This window comes from Mastigoproctus giganteus, chromosome 7 (genome assembly GCF_048544385.1).
Source record: "Mastigoproctus giganteus isolate SK-2022 chromosome 7, ASM4854438v1, whole genome shotgun sequence".
NCBI lineage: Eukaryota > Metazoa > Arthropoda > Arachnida > Uropygi > Thelyphonidae > Mastigoproctus > Mastigoproctus giganteus.
Window position 1 is genome coordinate 174,187,734 of NC_143581.1, and position 23,851 is coordinate 174,211,584.

Sequence of the window (23,851 nt, forward strand, 5' to 3'; positions counted from 1 at the left end):
CGTAGTGGAATAATTAATTCCGTAGTTCGGTCATGCAAAGCGATGTTGCTCGTCATTTTTAATAAGTTCGTTCGTATATGAGTGCTATTTTTCGGAACATTTTTTTTTTTTTTTAAATATGTTTTAGATGAATAGACACGCTTGTCATTTGAAATATCTCGTTTTTAACTTGTCTTGGCAACTAGATTTCGAGTATGTTAAGATTTTACTGTCTTAATTCTTTAATGCGTGTTGGGGAGGAATAATAAACCTGTTTTTTCAGTGGTTGTTGACCTTTCTTACCATACATTGCAAGTAAACGGAATTTTTCGTGTGGCTACTTATGACACTGTTAGTTTTTCTGAAAGGTAAAGCCGGTTTTAGGAATGATGACTGTGGGAATAATTTGGGATGGCGTTATATGAAAGACTTTCTGGATGAAAAGAGCTTTGTATGTGGCATCCAAGGACTCGGTTTCAAGCTTGACCAAGACTAATTAGCAGCAAAGGGACACACACACACACACACACACACACACACACACACACAGTACGTGTGTGGAAGCGCGTGATGAGTAGACGCAGAATCGAAGTTCTCCCGAACATGCAAACGGCCCCCTTTCGTTAGTTGGCGGTGGTAGCATTCGAAAACTTCCTGCGGTCCTTCAATTGTTTACACGCGTCTCGATGCACGCTCTCCACTGAAGGTTGCCATGGGAACACAGTTGAAACTGAGAGAAGTGAGCAATTTTTAAACGTCTGATTATACTTTGCCTTTGTAATGAATTCAATTATTCTCTGCCACTGCTGATGATGTTATCTCATTTGTTATTTGTGTATGAGAGAGAGAGAGAGAGAGAGAGAGAGAGAGAGAGAGAGAGAGAGAAACAAATAGAGCAGAACACGAGTATACCATTTGTTACTGGTTAATATGAAAGAAATTGTGATCAAAATGGGTTGAAATTTTTACCCAAACAATGCTTCATTTGTTTGCGTAATATATCCATATAATGAAAAGAAAACTTGTCGTGTATAGGTGTGTAGATCATAAATAATATAAGTTTTAAATAAACCGCTGTTGATTTTGCTGAGCATGAATTGAATCCAGAGGGGTTTTTCATTTTTTTTTAATAGATTATCTTTTAATGAGTTCATTTGGGTTAAGTATTCCTTATTTTCATTTTATTCCATGAGAAACTTCCGTTTTTATTTATCAAATCTGTTTTCGAATTAGTTTCGTAAAAAAAAAATTATTCTTTGCATCGGTTTCCTTAAGTAAACCGCCTATTCTTATGATAATTTAAAAATCGAAGGTTAATTATTAAAGTTCCATCCAGAGGCGGATTTACCGTGAAGTTAATGAAGCTTAAGATTCAAGGCCCTTCACTTGCACGGGCCCCTTTCGATACCCTGGGAGGGAACCCTATCAATGTGTTCACATGTTTTTGTAAAATTTGCAAAAGTAAGATATTTTAACCACAATCAGTTAAGACCGCTGTCTCTTCCCACTCCGACTTTTTCTCCGTCACATTTCCCTTCGTGTTGGGTGGCGTTGGACTGGCCGCCAACTTTAAGAAAAAGAAAACAAATAAAATTTGTATTCTTTTTCTTAAAGAGAACCCCAAAAATTGTATAAGCTTCAGGTCCAACAAAACCTGGATCCGCCCTGGTTCCATCATTTCCGTCCCAACTCCTGCCCATGGAGGAGGAAAATTTCCCATGCAAAGTACAGTTTCTGTGGAAGGGAGAAGTATCATCCTCTGAAAGTCAGACATTTTTGAATATATAAAGCGATTTTTTAAAAAAAAATTCTCTGGAAGGCCCACGTAGTCATACGAAATTGTGTACTTGACTTGACCACTCGGCTATGGTTGTACACTTGGTCGCAACGTATTTTGACTTTACTGCTTTTCAACATTTTGGTATAGATGCTACAAGGAGATTTTGAATGACTTGCTGTTAATTCATAATTCCATGAATTCATGACCCCCAATCATTTCTTGTACTGGTCTGCTCTTGGCTCTCTTTGTTCATAGCAACTATTTAACAACCTACCACCACTTTCCCTGACTGAAATGGGTGTTTCCTAACTACTGTAATAGTGAATGAACATTTTCCATCATTACAAACTACAGAATTTTCTCACGTTGCGTAATGCTGATCTTCAAAAGAGGCTTAGATACGGAAAAATTCAAATTACTATTTTTAACTGTACCGGAGCTTGTTCGCTAATATCTGTATATATTTATCTTGTCTGTAGAACTATGCGTTCACGGGCCAATCTGCATGTTGTGTGGGCTTGAAATCCAACACCCTCGAGATTAGCTAACTACAGCCCCGACTGAAGAGAACTTCAGAAATTTTCCAGTCGTCGACGAGAAGCAAACCGGAACGGCCCCAAACCAATGGTCGGTGATTATGTATCATGCCGACTAGGCTGCCACGCAGGACACTTACAAGTAAATGTCCTTACACTTAAAAGTTGAATATGAAGTCGTTTGGATAGCGACTGGATGAAACGTGTAGTTTAGGGATGATTTTCTCTTCTCTTTTAGATGTCTATGCTTATACAAAACGTCTGTTATTCATCCCAGAATAACCCTGCCCAAATGGTGCAATCGAACAGTCCTGGTGCCAAGAAGGTGATATTATGACGAAATCTACTTATTAACATAGCTGGAGGACTATGCATTTTCGAAGGGCATATTTGGGAATTGATGAACTGAGTTGTAATTAATTTTATAAATGATTTGCCACTGCATACAGGCTGCAAGCTGTGATGGTTGTTGCTGTAGTCATTTAGGCTCATCGGTGACTTAGATCTTGCAGAACTGGTTAACATCTTACACAAGTGCTGTAAGATGCCAGTTCATGCATGTAGCACAGTGATTATAATCACTGCCCTCTTCTCACTGGCTGGAAATGGCTGTGTTCAAATCCTGTCAACAGTGTGAGGAACTTTATTACGCTGTTGTATATTATGTCTTCAAGTATGTGTTCACGGGCCGATCTGCATCTTATGCGGGCTGAAAAATCATGGTCTCTCTCTGCCTGAAATCGGCTAACTACAGCCACGATTGAAAAAGACTAGAAATTCCTCCAATCGTAGACGGAAATCGTACAGAGACCTCTCCAAACGCTTGACAAGTGGCGGAATCGCTATACTGTCACAGAGGACGCAAACTGTGGTTCCATCTGGATACTGCTATTGTACACTTGTTAGAAACTGTATAACATGCTCGGTGTTTTATTGGAACGATCTAGTGAAACTGTATCCTGGCCTCGTTAGTTGTTTGACCTTGCCTCACCGTTTGGATTTCTTTCCTTGGGGCCGTTTTAAACAGTACGTGTTTATATTAGAAACTTCGTCATTCAATTACATGTATCTCAAAGACTGCGTAGCGGCAACAACACTACAATAACGTCTGTCAGAAATCAACTAACAAGGTATTTACAGTTGGGGCACGTCATTGTACATTTGCGGCATCCTCTATCTCAAAAATAAGCTCTTTCGCCATTTTAAAAAAAAAAAAAAAAAAAAAAAAACTTTTATTTGCCAGCAAAGTCATTTTTTTCTCAAACTCTCTGCCCCAGTTTTTGGAGCTAAAGCAAAACAACATCTCAAACTGTTTCTTGTTTTTTTTTTTTTTTTTTTTGCATTGTTGTCCTGATTTCGCGTGGATGCAACTTCGTGGACGTCAGTTATCCGAAAAAACATGAATAAATAAGGAATTGTCATAAAACCCCCACATACTATTTGCTTTGAGGTCGGATGAAGTGTATCGTGTTGTCTCATCCATCGAGTTATACGTAAACACTTCTTACAGAACTTAAATGTGTAATTCTGTCTATCAGTGAAAAAATGATATCATTGGAAGTGGAAAAAAAAAATGTTTACGTTGTTAGCTTGGCGACCGAATATAAAATAGAGAAATCAACTTGTGTCAACATCGATTATCCGAAATGCTTAATTCCCAGTTAGTTTGGGTAATCAATGTTCTATTCTTCATATTAAAAAAAAAAAAAAAACAAAAACAAATAAATGCAGTTTTGCTGATGAATTAGCTAAAGCATGTCACAGTTTTATGAAAATAAGCGTACTGGAGCTGTCAATTAATATTGTTTTATATTTGTGCATTTTTAAGTAGCATCACTGCTATTATTTAAATAGCAGTGATGACTTCATTAAACTGCAGGCTGTAATCGTTTTTTATTTTAATGCATTTTGTTGCCTAATTCCACAAGCTCTGCTGAACAAGGTAAATTAACTATTAGAGGGTATTTGTAATGTTCTAATATGTAATGTGACTGTACTTGTAATTATATAGTTTAGAATAAAGATTATTATTATACCAGAACAAATTGATTAAAAACCTCTAATTGTGCTTTAAGAAATCCGCTAAGTTCTGTGAACAGTCTATGATTTTAAATAGGTCATTTCAATTTGGATTTTCAGGTTGGGATCACGTTATAAATACATCGAAATTAAATTCATGACTTTGAGAAAAGTATAATTTTTTTTAAATTAAATTTTGCACTATGTTATTTTCTTTATTTGATGGAAGCATTAAACGCCACTATGTAACAAAAATGTTCGTTTATATTAACTGTTTCTTAGATGTATTTTGTGTACTGAATCCAACGGTGTCATTGTCTTTTCTCTGTTGTCAATATTTTGTTGGTAATTGAAGATTTGATGTTTTTCTGACCAAGGTATAAATTATCTACAAACTGTTCTCTTATGTTTGTGGATATTGTATACAGGAAGTGACCAGTGTATTAGGTACATCCGCCCTACTCATGAAATTGGGCGGTAGTTCAGTAACAGCATCACGCATTCCTACTATGCGATATAAAGCAAGTGTGCATATACGTAGAGATGTAGGTGTGTAATCCAATGCGAGAATGGGTCTTTCGAATCCTGTCAATGATGCGAGGAATTTTTATGGTTCTTTTCACAACATGGCTGAGTTAGTCGGTCTCAGGCGAGGGTTGCATGAATTTTTTTTTTTTTTTTTTTTATCCAGGAAGGTCGGGTTTTTCTTCCAGAAAACAACAGATCGACCGCAGAACACACGCAATTTACAGACTATACGGTGAAATATGGCCTAAGTTGCCGATGCGCCTAAAACTCCACAACAACAACAACAGCGGGAATGGACAAGACGAAATATTTAAGTGACTTTGAATATGGCGTGGCAGTCTGTGTTACATGCTCCGGAGTGAGAATCTTGGAAACTTCCCAGCTGGGGTTTTCACCTACGACTCTCTCGGGTGTACAGGGATTGATTCTATATCCAAATAATCCAGCCGACAGCGATCGGGAATAGTTCGTCGCTGAGAGAGGCCAGCGGAGGTTGATATACCTTGTGCAGGGTAACATAAAGGCTATGGTCAGTCAAATATCAACCTAGTAAAACAGTGTTAGCTAAAGAGCATTTAAGAACTCACGACTCGTTGTACTTGGTCGTGGATACGGCATTGCAGATACCCCATCCGTGACAAGGTACGACGACCGAACTAGGTTACATTCTTGTCAGCAAAAACCAAGAAAGTATGGTTGCAGTGGACTCAGGAATACCAACACTGTACAGTGAAGAATTGGAAAAATGTTGTCTGGTCTTACAAAATCCCAGTTCCTGCTGTTTCATGCCGATGTGAGGATCAGAATATGGCGAAACAACATGAGTCCATAGACCTATCCTGCTTGACAAGGTTTCAACAATGCAGATCGGTGGTGGCATTGGGGGTTTTCATGGTACATAATTAGATCTCTTGATACCAGTAGAGCAAAATTTGGATGTCACAGGCTAACTGAAAATTGTTTCTGATCCCTTCATCGCTGCCAGTTTATCCATATGCGAATGGGTTTTTCCAGCAGGATAATGCGACGTGTCAGAGGGCTCCATGAGAAGACTCAGCAAGAATTGTATAGAATTGGTTCCAGGAACATGACAGTGAATTCAGCATACTCTGTGGCCCCTCAAATTACCAGATCTCAATCCACTTTAGCACCTGTGGAATAAGGTGAAAAGTCCTCTTTGGAGTAAGATCCGCAGTTTACAACTGTGGGAAGCAATCAACATGAACCAGCATCCGTATGGCACGCTTTCGACACCTTGTTGAGTCCATTCCATGATGAATCCATCCCATTCCGAGGGCAAAAGGGACCTACTCGTTATTAGGTAGGTGTACTAATCAAGTGGCCACTCAGTGTAGGTTTGAAACAGGTGAAGCAAAACATCGTTGGTGGCATAAAGTTTTTCAGTGCATGATGCCTATTTTGGAATGTCTATCAAGAAAATTTGTGGGTACCTCACTTCTGCTGTGGTAGTAGTTGCAGGTCAACATTAGAGAGATGATTTTGGGGTGGTCGTAAATATATGCTTTTGCCAGACCTCAACTATGGAGTGAGCCCAACCGTCATGACGACTGCTACTTTATGGTGGTTATATCAAAATTTTAAAAGTTTGCGAATCGAACAGCTGTATTATATCCAACATATCATCCTCTTTTCCTCCGATACCACAGGATGAAACCTGCCAATTCCCAAACCACCGTCTGAAAGAGTATCCAAAATTGGATTAGGAACCTGGTGAAGACGATAATTGTAATTACACATAATTGTAATTACACCTCAGAACCCTGTTCAAGTAAAATTCCACATTTCCGTAATCAGTAAGAATTGGATGACTTAATGAGGGACTCCTAAGATTTCATTTAAAAGATTGGAATCTGCTCGAATCGAGTTGCAAGAATTCGACATACACAAGACTTGTCATTGATGCACGTTTTTACACTGTTGTAGAATTTTCTGTGCTATTCATATTAAAGGAGGACTACGGAAATGTGAGACATATGTTTAGAAAAAAATAAAGTTTAACCAGTATAAATGGAACGTCTGTAGGGACTTCAAGAAGCTACGGTTCCTTCTGGGTTTGCAAGGCGGTTTCACTAAGTTCCTTTGCTTTTTCTACCTCTGGTATAGCAGGACGGTAGACCAGCACTACAAGAGAAGAGAATGGTATGCAAGAATTGAGTTAAGCTCGACACACAATACAGTAAATAATCCCTTGGTCCCAAGAAACAAAGTTTTGCTTCCACCATTCCATATGTAGATTGGACTGGTCAGACTATTGTTTAGAAACATTGGTCCTCAAGGTGACACCTTCAAGCATACATAGTGTATGTTTCAAAAATTGTCTGATGTGAATGTGAAAAGTGGCACATTCATTGGTCAACAAGCTAAGCAGATTTGGCTTCACGAGAATGAACTGGAAGATAAAATCACTGAACTGTGCGAGATGCCTGGCAGTCTTTTCCCCTTGTCGTGAATGTCTTTCTTGAAGAATGAAACTTACAAAGAACTAGTTGACAAGAAGATTGAAAATTGTGGAAAATGGGTTACAGAAAAGCCCTGTTAATTCACTTCACATGGATTTTTCAGATCAAACCTGAGCGATGTTAGTGAAGAGCAGCATGGGGAGAGGTTCCACCAACAGGCAGTAGAAACAGGTACCAAGAAAGGCGGAATGAAGCTGTGATGGGCGAGTATATATGGTTCTTGGTACGCGATGATCACACTGACCTCAAAAGACGTTCAGATGCTAATTTTTAAAGGAATTTGTTTTTATTAACCCGAGGAAGTTTTTACTAAATGATGTTTAACTTTTTATTTACTTCTTGAAAAAGTGCTATTTCAGTTTGCTTCAACCATTAGTATTTCTAAATCGGAATATTCTTAACCTTTTTGCTATACCAAAACATATAAAAACAAACAGTATTGATAAAAAAAATCTAATAAAAAAATAAGTGATTATAAGAGGGGGGAGGAAAATTTGAGTAATAAAACATTGTAATGACAGTGTCAAGGAATAAGTATCATTGTTTCAACTCAAATTCGTACACGAGTTACTACTTCGAAATTAGGCAAAAGTGCACTGAGTGAACAGAAACCGTGGGATACATACCTAGTAATGGATAGGCCCACCTTGCGCTCGGATAAGGGCAGTCACACGGCAAGACATTGAGTCCACTAGTTCAGGAAAGCGTTCCACGGGTATTTCCATCCATGCTTGCTGCACCGCTGCCTATAATTGTGTCGCATTCCTGGGTGGAGGATCCCAAGCTCGAACGTACCTTTCCACATCAGCCCAGAGATGCTCCACAGGGTTCATTTCCGCTGAACAGGGAAGCCATTCCATTGTGGTAAAATCTCTGGAATGCCCAGTTGACCGCGTGGAGTCTTGTGTCGTGGTGTTAACAATGGGACTCTGGTGGGTCGGCGGCTCTCATAACCTATTGCGGCTAATGATCGCCTGATGGGCTTGGTGGAGACATTCTGATACCTCCTTTGTTGAAGTCGATGGTGATTTGTGCCACTGTCGCTCTCCTTGGCTGAAACAATGCGAGACAGATATCGACGGCCACGTTCGTCCATCACCTTTCTCCGCACACAGCGCTGTCCACGGTGAGATGTTATTCCGGAAATGGCGTGTTCCCGATACACTCTCGATACTGTCGAACGGGAATAGTGCAATTTCTGTATCACCTCCGCGATAGAGTACCCCATGCGTCGGGCACCCAGTATTATCCCTCTTTCAAAGTCGGTTAACTCACGCAGTTTATCGAATTACCGTTTACGTGAATGCAGTGTACCTATATATAGACTTGCCAAGCGGTGGGTTCGTCCACTATCGAGAGGGGTGACCGCGTTGCGTTGCCCAGGAACCAGCTATCCATGAATTCTGTCCTTTCAATGTACACCATTGTCATATTTCGCATGTGCAGATATCAAAATTAAATATTCGTGTCCATAAAAAAAAAAAGTTTTACTTTCACCACCATTATTGTAATTGACTCTGTGGAACACAAGTTGGGTAATACTGCTGTAGAGCAGTGCTTCTTGATCTTGTAAACATTGATCTCTTTCCTAAAAATCTACATACCCCTTGGGGTATGCAGATTCTTTTGTGAAAGGCTACTTGGACAGCTGCCTATAGTAGAATCTGGTATCGAAGTTCTGTTTATCATCAGAGATTGAATGAATTATTTATTAGAATCACGAGGGTTTTAACGAATGGAATGCCTATTAATCGCGTATTAATGATCTGATTTTATGAAGTTTTAAGTACTTAAAAAAAAAGTAAACCGTTTTTCTTGTAATGCACATTTCCTACGTCCGTGAATACTAAGCATGAATTTGAGAAGATATGTATATGTTGATCTCCAGGCTGACTAATGTATATGGTGAAACGACAACTCATTTCAGCAGTTAAAAAATGAATTAAGAAATTTATCTTAATTCATCCAGAAACAAAAATGGAGGACAAACAGAGATCTGGAAGGCATTCTACTGAAGTTATATTGATAGATGAGTCACTGTCACGCATATGGTTCAACAGATACGACGTAGACATAACGCAGTGGAAACAATAATTAATGATTCAGGGTTCAGAAAGTGGTCAAGAAAGTGTGCAATAAAGGGTTTAGGGAGTAGATGCTCCAGCACTTAATAGAGAACACGAAGTTGAAAAGGACATAAGTGTGAGCTGCACCGATGGATTGACGGTATTTTACCAAACTGGATTGCAGTATTGGGTTGAACGATGGCGCAAAAGCGTGTACAGCTTGACGGATACGCTTTTGCGCCAAAAGCGTGTTCAGCTTGACGGATACTATTTTTGAAGACATTACACTAATGTGTGGAAATTGTGAACTGTGTACCTATTTAGAAGTTATACATCAACAGGCATTACTTAGTCTATAATCCTCGTATACAACTAAGAAACAATATGAGTTGGTTTAAATTAGTTTCAATTGTTTGGAATATTTGGGTGATTATGTTTATGAGGGGTGTTTAAGTTCATACTCGTCATCTGGTTTATATCAGCCATTAGGTTTATTGGAGTAATTTCATACCCCATAATTACATTTCTAACCTAACACATACATTACAGAAACAGTAATGACAGAACCTCTAGAAGGGAGAGATCACCGCAAGAAAGAAAATTAGTATTTTCTGCACCATGTAGTCTTCCACACAATCACATTCCTACCTCCAAGTTTAACACTGGAAATCGAAATGTACCCAGTGATATTTTTGCTGGGGCCATGAAACTTGCTAGAAATTAACTTCAAGATCATAGGACAGGAGCGAATTAGCTAAGAGTAGTTGGTATCATGCGTTCATAGCTTTTTTTTTTTTTTTTTTTTTTTTTTTTTTTTTTTTGGAGGGTTGGGAGAGTTGATCAAGAATCGCGTATTACTGCTTGGAAACTTCAAAACGATTTTGACCAAGTTATAGGCCTAATCAAAATCAGCAGTGCTCTTCCAAGGGCAGGTCCAGGCATACACTCATTAACCAATCTTTCATACCTTCTTATCCTCAGCCTTCCCCTTCATCTCTCCATACCCACTATCCCTCTCTTAATTCATCCATCAATTTTTCTCAATCTCTCTTTGGGACTCTTCTCCTTAATTTTTCCCTTCCATCACAACCTCCCCAACCCTTCACCTACATGAGCACAAATACTTCATAAAGTACAAGTTTACAAAACCAGATTTAGGAAAAATAAAATTCTTTGGTATTTATAATATATATATTTTTAATTCGAATGTCATAACATTTCTATAATCAAAACACTTTTCAGTATATTTATTTTCCAATCACACGCCCTCAGTTCTATAATTTGCTAAAGTCGCTTGTAGATTTGTAACTGGAATCGCACATCGGAAAAATAGAATGAACGTTCAGACCATTAAAGCATTTAAAGACTGACTAAGTCTATACCAGAGAGAGATTTACATAAATATATTTAAGATTATTCTTAAATAAGTTATCCTGATTTTGTGATTACCACTTTGTTCTTTAGCGAGTTGTTAAGTATATTTTTGTCAACCAAAAGTATATGCCCAGATTTTGTCTGGGATAACTATAAAGAAGACTGCTACATTATTCTTTTCTCAGTTTTGTTTTATTTCATTTGTTGCACATCTATAATATTTTAAAATAGAGAAGATTGTACTCGTATGTATTACTTTGATGAGTCTCCACGTATTCCTTTTTTGAAAAAAAAAATTATATAATTATAAAAAAATTATATAAGAAATTATCAAGTTTCTTCAAATATAAATGAAATACAGAAAGACCCTTCATTAAAATGAATGGTGTGATAAATGTTATCCTGTTTTTTTTTTTTTTTTTAATCTGTGGGTGTAGTATTTCCTTCTTTCTTTATATTTTGGAATTAGAAGCCTTTTTATAAGGACTGCAAAAGAAGCGGTTTATGGTAATGTTCATGGAGTGTGGCTTGCTGTATGATACTCACTCGTAAACTGTTTGGGTGAAGGTGTAAATAAAAATAAAAATCTTGCCTGCTTTTCCTACAGAAAAATTGTGCATTCTCTCTGGAACACTGATTTTCCTCCCTTATCTTTGGATTCTGCTCTCATTAAGATCACGATGCTAGCTGATGATTGAAAGTTAAGGAAATGTACATGGAAACACGATATTTGTGAGCAGTATTAGCAAGACAATGACGTCAGCATGAGATCTGGATCGTAATGCTCGGAAAGTAGACCCCTCCTCCTGTGCTCCATAGCTAGGTGGAGACTAAACAATAGCAGCCATTCTCCTACTGTCTGGCAAGTTAATGGTACTTTGACATGTCTGGAATTCACAATGATCATATTTATCATCAACAACAGAGGGCACAGCCAGCACCACCTTTCTCATAAACCGACAAGGGTTGTTAGTATGAAAACTGTGTCTTGGCGTTTAGAAGTTCCCATTTAACGACATCCCCCTTTAACCTGTGTTCTGTTTGCATTTAACTGGAACGACTCAAGGCTGGCGGAATTTTTAAGGTACACAACCCTCCAGTTCTTATCCCTCATCCCCCCTTCTTCTACTGTCCTCTCCGAACTTATATGTGCGATCCAGGAAGTGCCATGAAACTTTCCAAACCGGGCCGACGTAGCGGGTGAACCTCCCGTTTTTATGAGAAGGGTGTTTGTTGATTGTGTTCAGATAGAAGACACGATGACGTCTTGAATATCCTATAAAGATTTTCTTATCAGTTGCGATAGCCATCGACACACCTTTCAGTTCGTGCATTTAATTGATGCACATACATTATAGCATAAATAATTCCATAATTTTCTTTGTAGTTCTGTTCTTTTAACGATCCTCTTTCATAAGCAGGACTAACATATGTACGCTTGTGCAAAGATGAAAAGAACGAACACACTACGAAAGTATAGCGTGTATAGTACTCTTGTTTCCTAGTATCATAATGAATTTCAGTTTCTTCTGCACTTTATTTTTCATTAAAATATTAATCTAACTCTCTAGTACGTTTTAGTATGGAGTTTATTTTCCAAATTTCACGTTGGAATCCGTCGACGATGGAACCTTTATAAAGTTTTACACTCATTGTTGAGTTAACATTTCTCAGACGATGGTGCTAGGGCTTCATCTGGAAACTCTGGTTTCTTACCGCGCACGACAAAAGAAAAGCAGCATTTAAAATATGACAAGTTATAAATAATGCGCATGCTGCATCATGGCTGAATTTCCCTTGCCGCTAATCTAGCAGTAATACACAAGGAGTATCCTTATTGATAACCAAATCCTTCAGTGTTGTACTCACTGAAAGATTTGTAAACTGTACTGAGTATTGTAGTGCTAATAGTGGCTGTATTATTAATCGTCGATTACTGTATACAACTAGTTGAAGTTACTTCAACATCCAAAGTCAGTTGGTAGGCATTTGTTTCTACCTAGTTTCATTCATCGCTATTCTATTTGATTTGCCTCTGCATTTAGCATCAATTACTTAGTATAGTTGAAAATAATATATAAACCTTAATGATAATTATCCCTTTTTAAAATCCTCACTTTTTTTTTTTTTTTTTGTGGGACAGCTGTTGTAGTTTCCTCTTGAGTACTGCATCATTCCTCCAAGAACTCATTCATTTTCTTGCGGACTACCAACTTCTCCCCCGTATACATCAACCGAGAAATCTCATTATAATGACAATTAAACCACACGTGTATTGGATACTGGCTATCATTAGGTTATCCAAAAAATTTGCCTGCAGTAGTAGGGTAGGTCTTATTTCCCGTTCTTCTGTGTAGGCTTGAATATTAGCCAGAAGCAGAGTTTTGTCATATAGCATTTAATAGGTTTGGTGCAGCTTAAAATGCTAATGCTGCAAGAGCGATAGATAATGGATGACATATACTAACACCTGTGTCACGACTCCTAGGGCTACATGCTTGCACCTGGATGGCTTACACAGACAAATGAATTGAAGGTTCGCATTTTATACCTGCTGATGAATGTTGTATGTATTAGTGGAGGTTATATACTTAACTATAAGCGGGGAAGGGGGGGGTTTGCATGGTTAAGTGTCTAAAATAGCTCTACATTGCTCTAGTAAGCCAAGTAATGCGCTTTGTGAGGTCAGATTTATTGCGGCTGTTTATTTCTGTTAAATATCTGCTAATATGATTAGTGTATACAATTGTGGTATAGCATTGCTACTCATTCTCTTGAATAGCTGAAATATTTGAGGTATGATCACAGCTGAGCACTGTAAAACATACTTGACCTTCGAAAAGCAGCACATCATGTGTATGTGGTGGATGCTCCTGACCAACTGATTTTTCCCACTCTTCTTTCTCTATCTCTCTCTCTTTACATTGGTTCAAAATAGTCAATATACTGTTCCTAATTTTGAATCAATGACCAGGAAGGGGAAAAATATAAAACTTTGTGATATGTGGGCTGGTTGGAGACCTTGATTAGCATACAATTCCGTTCAAATAAAAGCAAACAGCTATGTATTCTCGAAACATCTCATACCATGCTCTGCCGTTGAGTAATTTAACGTATACACGAATCAAAATTTAGATTAATCGCTCATAAAATCTTTTCAGAAAAAATTCTCAAATAATCTGTTGTGCGTGTGTTCGTTTTTTTTTTTTTTTTTTTTTTTTTTTGAAGAGAGGGTGGGGAGCAGCATAGGAAAATTTTTACAAATAACGCCTACATAGAAATAGAACGTGCTTTTTGAATAATCTTGATGAGGGAGGAATTACTCCCCGACATAAAATGGGGCTCATTATACCTTTTTTCTCCTGTAGTTGCCTTTCATTCGAATATTTCACGTTGGTTAGCAGAAAAACATTGAAACGTATTGTTCATCATTATGATTGGAACTACATGTTACAGAAGTTTGTCAGCTGAATATTATACATCAGTTTACGCCCCTATTTATGACATTTGACGGAACAAATAACCGAAAACGAATCAATTTATTCTGTTGAAATTGTTTGTTGTCTCAGTTATCTCTTGTAGTGTACACTTGTTGCGTGTATTGTAAAAAAAATGAGCGGTAATTAATCTTTGGGTGGACTCAATTCTACTTGACCAAGATTAATCTGCAGACATGCTGCCGGGTTTATACGTAGCTAAAGACCACTGACGCCTTCATACCGAGCCATTGTCACCGCGAACTCCTGCTTTTGTTTACATATTTTGGATGCAAATAGGTGGGAGAAGGGGGTGGATTAAAACAAGCAAATTAATTTGCGCTAACATATAGTAGGGTGGGCTGTTTACTGACCGTGATACTGCTAGTCGCCGTCATGTCTGTAATAGGGGAAGTGAGGAGTTCCTCATTACAGGTTTAGACTTATATAGCGCTGTGTTTGCATTTAAATGCTAGACATTCTGATTTAATCAGACTTTCTGGGGCGGGGCATACTTTCATATTTGAATTGTACCGTTGGATAAAATTGATATAGGAATTTCATCCAAGGCATAAACTTCGACTTTATATGTAGTGAAGTAGTTCCTAATATTTCGAATAAAACAACTCAAGGCCTACTCAGAAAATTTACGCAAGCTTAAGAAAAGTAACTTCCAGTTAGTTATGTTTAACGAAAAGTAAGAGATTGGAACTGTAATTAGTAACGTATTTTCGCTATTTCGTTCTGACAGTTTTGTAAAACAGCTCGAAATGACAGAGTGCATAAAAGAGGTAAACAGATAAATAAAATGCGAAACTTGCTTTTAGTTACTTAGCACTTTTTAAAATAATCTTTTCTCCAGATTTATAGGAGTTGAATCCAGTAATTCGCATTATTAAGGTCCAATTATGCAAGGAAGCGGAATTTTTCAACATCAGCCAAAGTAGTAAATGAAACAAAATATTCATAGTGTTTCCATTCACACAAGGTAACCATCCAATTGAACTTAGCCAGACTCATTGCATCTCCCACGTTGGGAAGAAACTTACTCCAGTGATCGACAACTCGCTGACCATAGGTGAACTGCATGAGTTCCCGTCTTCTGTTATTCTCCGAGACTTTATATTCGTGCTCCCTGGTTCTCCCTCAACAAATTCATTATGCAATAGCCAATAGATCTACAATTACAAACTACAGTTCAAACCGATATATTGAATGCCTTCCAAGCTCGAAATGAAATTGCTATAATATATGCTGATATAAAAGCAGCCTTTGATAGTCTAAATATATGTGCCCTACTGCATCTGCTCCAACATGCCTCCCAAATAAAGGGAAACATGCTGAAGTTCTTCCAGTCCCTACTAACCTGTCATTCCATGTATTTCCATACAGAGAACCAAATCCTCTAACGCCCAGTCCATGCAGGAGTTCCACAAGGCTGAGCTTTATCCGGACTCCTCTTTACCGCGATGCTGATCCCGTTCTGCAAGGGTAGGGATGATATATGTACTTACGCAGACGACATAAAAATTCTAATGACTATCCAACCGTCCATGACCAATAGTGCATGTGTGACAAGATCCATAAGCTTCCTGAGTTCTGTATTTATATTGTATGTATTGACTTGCCCTAAATCCACAGTAGACTGTAATGATGGTGTACTCTCAAAAAAGATCACCTACGCTTGTACAACCAAAATTAAATAGCATAACTATTCCAATTGTCAAAAGTTGTAGACATCTCGGGATAATATTTGACGCTAGACACGTCGCATATTGACATACTTATAAATAGAATGAACTTCTTATGATGGACAGCCAAACAGTACCTCTTGCACGCGAAACAATCTACAACAACTGTACGATATATAAGAACCACAGTGTATTCGTCCATATTGTATGGTGCTGAATTGTGGGCGTCAGCCACCCATACCCACATTAGGAGAATAAATGGGACTGAATTCTGGTTCCTGAATTGGGCCGACAATAAACCCCGTCTCCTCATCAGTTAAGGACCATGCAGCTTGCTGAACAGCTTAAACTACAGACCAGACATCATTGCCTGGAAACGATTGTTAACCGCAATAATGATGATGACTGGCCTGATCTCTTCACCTTGCTTCTGGCAGCTATGTGAGTGACACATCCCACCAATCTGCCTTAAGAGGCACGGAATCCCAGAGAATGATAGCCCACAGACTGAAGATTTCCAACAGATTCTTACCAGCCAGAGCGTTGCCGTCAATTCACAGCTTATCATACATGGGGATTGACTTTGATAAGCTTATAGAAGACAAACTGCGGTGTTGTTGGATGAGGCTACTGTTGCCTAGCAGTTTTGTGTATTTCTGTCAACTGTGTGCGCAATTGTTTCAATAGAAACTGAACTTTTTACTACAACTCACAGGCTCTAGACAGAAATGTAGTGATGAGACTTTCATTCTATGTTTTAGCTATTCTGTTATATTTTGGTTATTTTGTGTCATTTAATTTTATGTCAGTCCTCTGGCATTTTCTGCCATGAAGAGAATTTGTCTCATACCAATGTATTACTATATTTATATTTGGTAGAACAAATAAATATTCTTTCTTTCTTTCTTTCTTTCTTGTCTCACATACGAGAGAAAGAACAGACTTTCTTTATTCATTTTACTGAGATGTATACAGTGCTGAAGGAGCACTGTATACATCTCAATCAGATCTCACTTTCTTAGATATCTGGTTGTCAAACTTGCATTCCACATTTGCTGAGCCCCCTTTTTTTTAATATGTGCATCGATTTATATTCATGGCTAAACTTGCTTTTCTTTGAAGTTTCTCCAGAACTTATTTCTCTCCCCCCCCACACCTTTTTTTTTTTTTTAAATTCTGTCTCCAGACTTCAATACAATATTCTAAATGCGGTCTAACCATTCTAAAGGCAGTGGTGACGACTTGACATTACGCTCATTGATACTGCATGTGTACATGGAAGACTTTGAATGGAATGGCTAACCGCGTCATTTCTCGTTGTCTATATACAATAGTATTGTACTGTAAATTTGTTTCTCTAAAAGCAATGCTTAAGATGGAAGCGCTTTGATATATAAAATTTAAGTCTCAAAAATTTACTTTTCAAAAACTTAAAAAAGTAAAATCCAAGGTCGACTTAACCCCGGAATATAGGATACTTTTATAGATTTTAAATTGCCTGGGGGGAAAAAAAAACTTCTAGCAAAATCCAGACGTAATAAACTGAGTATGCAAGTTCATTAATCAAAATTATACATATAATAAATCATTGATATAATTTTAATTCTCACCGAACAATAGTTTCCAGGAAACACTCTTCTCCCGTACGCGTTCTGCATTAAGTGAAACTGTTCCCCAAAGAACAGTTGCGTTACAATAAAATCACGCAGAGAAAAATGGCATTAAACGAGGAGTTACGTTAAAGTAAATTTTAACTGTACTGTATAAGAGTTTTTTTTTTTTTTTTTTTTAAACTTCACAGAGCCATGTCGTAGCTGCGCCATGGTCAATGACTTATTACGCCACCCGCCCCTCCCACATAAAAGAGAGAGAGAAAGAGAGGTGGTGGTTCGTTGTTCTAAAAGGAAAAGCTGAGATACACGAAGAACTGAAAAGGGGCAATGAAAAATTGAACGATTACACTATTTGAAGGTGTGCTTGTCGCTTTTTTAAAAATTATCAAAATGAACAAGTGAAGTCATTCTCCGAGAGTTCAGCTAGTCCAAATGAAAGTAAAGTCACTGGGTAGAAGGGTTTGCCGCTGTTAAAATGTTGCTCAACAGTTTTCATTCCATTTCTGAATGTGTCTTTTATGGTTTGGATTATCATCCTCATTCGCGTTTTGACTATTTACGGTTTTTTCTTTTTCTTTTTAAAAATTTTTTTTAATACAATGATATTTGATAATAGTGTGTTATGCTCTAGCATGCGGCTATATTCTCCAATAAAAGTATCGATAAATTGCATTACTCTTAATTACTAAATCTTATTTTCATTGCATATAGCCCAATTAATATTTTGTTAATAACAAACACATTGTTTGTTATTAACACCTAGCAGAGCAATTTACCCGGATCATAAGTCACCCAGAGACAATCCCAGAGTTTCTTACTCAAGGAATCACATACCTGAAGGCTAAAGGCCAAGATACTGTACAAGAAACTCGCCGAAATACAGACCAATCACCTGTCTCCCAACGATGTGCAGCATCCTGACCGGCTGCATAACTAAGACGATATCAGACCACTTTGAGAGCCAGAACATCATGGCCGAACAGCAAAAAGGAAGCGAGGGGATGAGCAAAGGATGCAAGAAGCAACTGATCTTTGATGCTACAGTAACTGTATAAAGGAAGCGTACAAGAAGCACCGAAACCTGTACACGACCTATATCGATTACCTCAAGGCCTTCGACTCTGTGCCTCACAGTTAGCCAACAGAGACGCTGCTGAAGATCTGCAAAGTTAATCCGACAGTAACAAACTTCCTAGAAACAACCATGGCTAATGGAGTACTATTATTAAGGTCGAGAACATCACAACAAAACCGATCGCCATCAGGAGGAGTATCTTTCGTGGAGATGCCCTGACCACACGGTGGTTTTGTGTAGCGCTCAACAAAAGCAAGTATGGATATACCCTCAAAGAAGGAAGGAAAAACCTGTACACCCTCTCCCACATGATGTACAAGGATGACATCAAACGTATACGGCAAGAGATGCTACTATAGCAGTTACTCCGGATCACCGAAGAATTCAGCAATGATATATATCAGGATGGAATTTCTACTAGACAAATGAAGACCCATGGACTGCATTAGATGAAATTAGTTACCTCAAATTACCAGCTGCAGACTGGTAAAGAGCTCGAAGGCATGACAGTTGGAGAGTCCTACAAATACCTGGGGGTAATGCAAGCTCAGCAGTTAGAGTACAAGGCCTGCCTGACCGAAAAATACCATCAGAAGCTCCAAGCAAAGCTGACCGGAAGGGAATAGTTAAAACCATAAACACCTATGCAGTCCCAGTGCTAAAAAAAAAAAAAAACACCCTCAAACTCAAAATATTATAGCCACCCATAATTTCTTATATGTCCTATATGTATTATGTCTGTAAATTGATCTCTGGTCGATTTGTCTGTTTTGCTGGACCAAAAAACCCCAGTTTCTGGTGGGAGGAAAACCTTGCTATCTACGCCTGAGACCGACTAACTCAGCCACGGAGTGAAAAAAGCCCATTAAAGTTCCTTGCGTCATCGACGGGATTCGAACCCGGGCCTTTTCCACCTGGTGTGGGAGGACGGTGACGACACTACTGTGCTACCGCGCAGACACGGTTCCAGTGCTAACATACTCCTTGGGGATCAGAGATTGGACTAACACTGAGCTGGAGGGTATCATGAGAAAGATAAGGACAATGATGACAAGACCTGCCAACACCACTGGAAGTCGGCAGTGGAGAGACTGACTATAACTCGGAAAGGAGGAAGAGGCTTGATAGACCTCATCGAGCAACAGAAGATAGCGAACCTGACGGATTACAGCGCCACTCTACAAGGCCATAAGAAAGATAGACAAATGGCATACCCACTCAACCTCACCGAGGAAACCCCTCCCGCCCAGACGGAACAAACGAAGCGAGAAAGATGGGCAAAGAAGATACTCCACAGCATACACTACAATGACCTCCATCAAAGCCACATAGATAAAATAGCTTCCAATGCTTGGCTCACGAGCGGGACGTTCTTCCCCGAGACTGAAAGATTCATTCTCGCCATCCAAAACCAGGTAATAAATACCAGGAACTATAGAAAATACATCGCCAAGGAGTCCGGAGTGACAGATAGCACATGTCAACGATGCCGCCTTACCTCACAAACAATCCAACACATGACCGAAGAAAGATGACCACCGAAACGGAGTACACTCGTAGACACAACCAGTAGCCAGTATGATACTTCAGAAGCTGGGAAAGAAATACCAGTTGGTCAAAGAAAGTGCACCGTATTACAAGTACGAACCCCAAGGCATACTGGAGACCCCAACCTACAAGCTGTACTGGGACCGCGCCATAATAACGGACAAGACGTTTATGCCACTTGATCATCCCAATCACCGTGTCAACCACTGGCATGGTGCCAAAGATCGTACACAAGAACCTAGCAGCAATAGGTCTCCCACAGAACGCCTACAAGGAACTCCAGAAAGTCGTAATCCTGAACACCTGTAGGACAGTCAGAGAGTTGCTCGACTAACAGTAATAACAGCTGGACATAAGAACTACCTGTGCACTTGGTACCAGTACCCATCACGAGGTGGATCCCCAATCAGGAAAAACAATATAATATAATAACTGTATTAGAGATCCCAACCCACAAGTTGTACTGTTACCCCGCCATAATAACGGACAAGATGATCCCGCACAACAGACAGGACATAACCCTCGTTCACAAGAAGGAAAAGGCTACCTACGTGATCAACATAGCGGTGCCCAACACTAGCAACCTCCAAAAAACCTACTAGGAGAAGATCAGGAAATACACAGACCTAAGACAGGAGGTCAAAGAGATGTGGCATATGGAACAAGTAACGACCATCCCAATCACCGTATCACCACCGGCATGGTGCCAAATACCCTACACAAGAGCCAAGCAGCAATGGACTTTCCAGAGAAGACTTACAAGGAACTCCAGGAAGTCGTAATCCTGAACACCTGTAGGATAATCAGAGAGTTCCTCGACTAACAGTAATAACAGCCGGAGATAAGAACTACCCTGTGCACTTTGTACCAGTACTTGTCACGGGGTGTGGAAAAACTCCCTCCCATCAGGGATAAATAGTAACAGAATAATAATAATTTACTTTAAATACAAATTTTAATTACATTTTTTTATAAAATTATAAATATACCAATGTGATTAGAGAGTTGCAAGAAAAACTATAAATAAGTTAAAATCGAGCTTACCGATTATTTGCTGTCATCCCTTTAAATTAGTTCTTTTGGACAGTTAAACATGAAGCCATTCTCTTCAGTCATGATTGGAAACATTTATGGAACTGGTTTATTGATATCCATTTTAGCATCATTTTTATTAAGTATTGAAATTATCCTTTTCAGCGAAATTTTTATACTCAGGAATAGAATGATATCAGATGGACCGAAAACTGAGCCACTCGGCCGCTGTATCCCTGTGGTCAAACGCAAGAATACACTACTGTATGCACCTTCGAGTTACTCGTGTTTCAAGCTCACGTAACTATTAAATACAGTGATGTTCTTATATTCTCTCAATCTTGTGAACTCTGACCTTATATATATATATATATTTTTTTTTTTTTTTTTTTTTTTTTTATGAGAACCCCAAACACGAGAGGTATTATAACCTATAGTACTTAGTACCGTGCTTGGGTTGGAGGTTGAGAAGACGAAAGAAGATATTTGTTGATATTGGACTTGAACTTCTGTAGATTGTAATTTTCAGGAAATACGTATGAAGGAAGGTTGTTCCAGAAAACGGCAGTTGAATGAATAAATGAGGAAGATGAAAAGTTGGTTCTGTGGGTTTGAAGTTGGACAGTAAATGGATGTTGGCTGGTGGCGGCACGTGTTCGGACTGTTTTGAAAGAGAGAGCGGGAATTATAGAAGCCAATTCAGAAGAACAGTGCCCATGGAAGTATCTGTAGAAGTGGCATGCAGCAGAAACAGTGCGTCTATGAGAAAGCGAGTGGAGAGACTCTGTTAGAGATGAATCATTAATTAACCTAACTGCCCTCTTCTGAATGGAATCAAGAAGCCTGAGAGAGGTTTTGGGGGCACCACCCCAGATGTGGGAACAATATTCCATGGCAGGGCGGATTTGCGATTTATACAGAGTGAGCAGCTGTTTGGGAGAAAAGTAACGCCGAGAGCGAAAGAGAAAACCAAGTTTTTTAGATGCAGAGGAAGCAATATTTGTAATGTGCTTGTGCCAAGAGAGATTAGAAGTCAGGGTAATCCCCAAAAGAGATATATCATTTTGCCTAGAAATCGGAGTGTCACTAAAGATAAGCAGAGGAGCAGAAGAATCCTTTTTGCGAGATATAAGCAAAGTGGTGGTATTTCACCGGTTGATGAGAGTCATCTACCACCTAGTACTGCCTGGTAACATAGAGGGGCGGCGTTCCTCCATGTGGTGTGGGCGCCACACCTCGACCCCTGCTTACGTTGGTTCACACCTGGGTGGTCACCCACCATGTACTTGTGCATGAAGGTTATACCCAGGATTACTAACAGTCCCACCATCGTGAAGGTGCAAGCAGAGGATTTGGCTGTCATAGACCGTCCGGACTTCGCCGAAATTGGGTCCACTATATAAAAGAATACATATTTATTCAGTATTTATTTTTAAAAAGGATGTTCATTCCGAAGAATTGGTTTTACGCTAGAAATTGTCTCTTTAATAATGCAGTGTGAACCAATGCCTTCATTTCAAGACATGATTAAAATAACGTAAAAGACTTTTGGCGAACATTCTCCTTATCTCATTGCAATTGTTACGCTGTCATTCTGATGGTCTTCTTCGATCAATGTTGTCGTCGAATATCGGATTGAGAACCGTTTCGGACGTTTCCTTTTTCTTTAGAAAACCGTATCGTTTATGCCACTCAAATACTCGTCCCTTCGGCATTGAAAACTCCCCATAAACTTGTAACAGTTTAACTTTCTGTGGAAGCTTTTCCAATTTAACCAGAAATTAAGCAGCCCAAATTTTTTTTTTTTCAGATATTTTTAGTTTTTGAAGCAAAAAGTACTTTAATTTAATATTGCGAAGCACAATAAATGTAGACAGATCACAACCATGTTGAAAGAAGAAATACAATACAACATGAAGAAGCTGAGCGGTTACTGCGAGAGATGCAGTAGTACGCGCGTTTGAGTTGATGGTGGTTCAAGCCTACATGACGGCTATATGTGGTTAATAATTGTATTAATTTCATTGCCATACTGGCAGCTTTGTCGTTGGTCGCGATAGCAGCGCCTTACTGTGGCTATTTTCCAGCTACACCTCGTGTAACTTTGTAAAATTATATAGTATTCAAAGTTATCCAATTAAAATGCAACCCAGTTTGAAATACCATAAAATTTTATTGAAAACGAATATAGAATTTAATTAAAGTTGTTACAGAGCGTCCTGAAAGTATCCGCCTTGCTGATGTAGATATTCACGTGAAGAATGTATTTATCAGTAGCGGTGATTGTCTTATGACGGCTGCATGTGGTTAATAATTGTATTAATTTCATTGTCTGGCCCCCTAAAAAAGCTTTTAGACTTTTCTGAGCTGATGTTCGTGCAGGAGTATAAACATTTATTATAATTTTTTTTACTAATTATCCCGTAGGTAACTATCCAGCTGACTTTAGAATTTCCCCAAACTGTCAGCCTCAACCACTCATGTAAGTAACTTATTCCAGTAATTTATAACTGGCTGGATACAATAAAACTTCCTGCAATTCAGTATAAACATCTCCCCGTAACTTGAACGTGAAAATTTTGTCCCCATTCATTTTATTTTTGCTTCTCAGGGCCTTAAACACCTCAATCAAATTTCCTCTAAGGTGCCTAGTT

The 23,851-nt window shown here is 38.7% G+C and overlaps 1 protein-coding gene across 1 annotated transcript in view; it reads left to right on the forward strand.

Annotated features, from left to right (window-relative positions):
* Nucleotides 1-23,851, forward strand: part of LOC150083344 (uncharacterized) — a 366,159-nt gene that overhangs the window by 66,118 nt on the left and 276,190 nt on the right. The gene's annotated exons all lie outside the window — the stretch shown is intronic.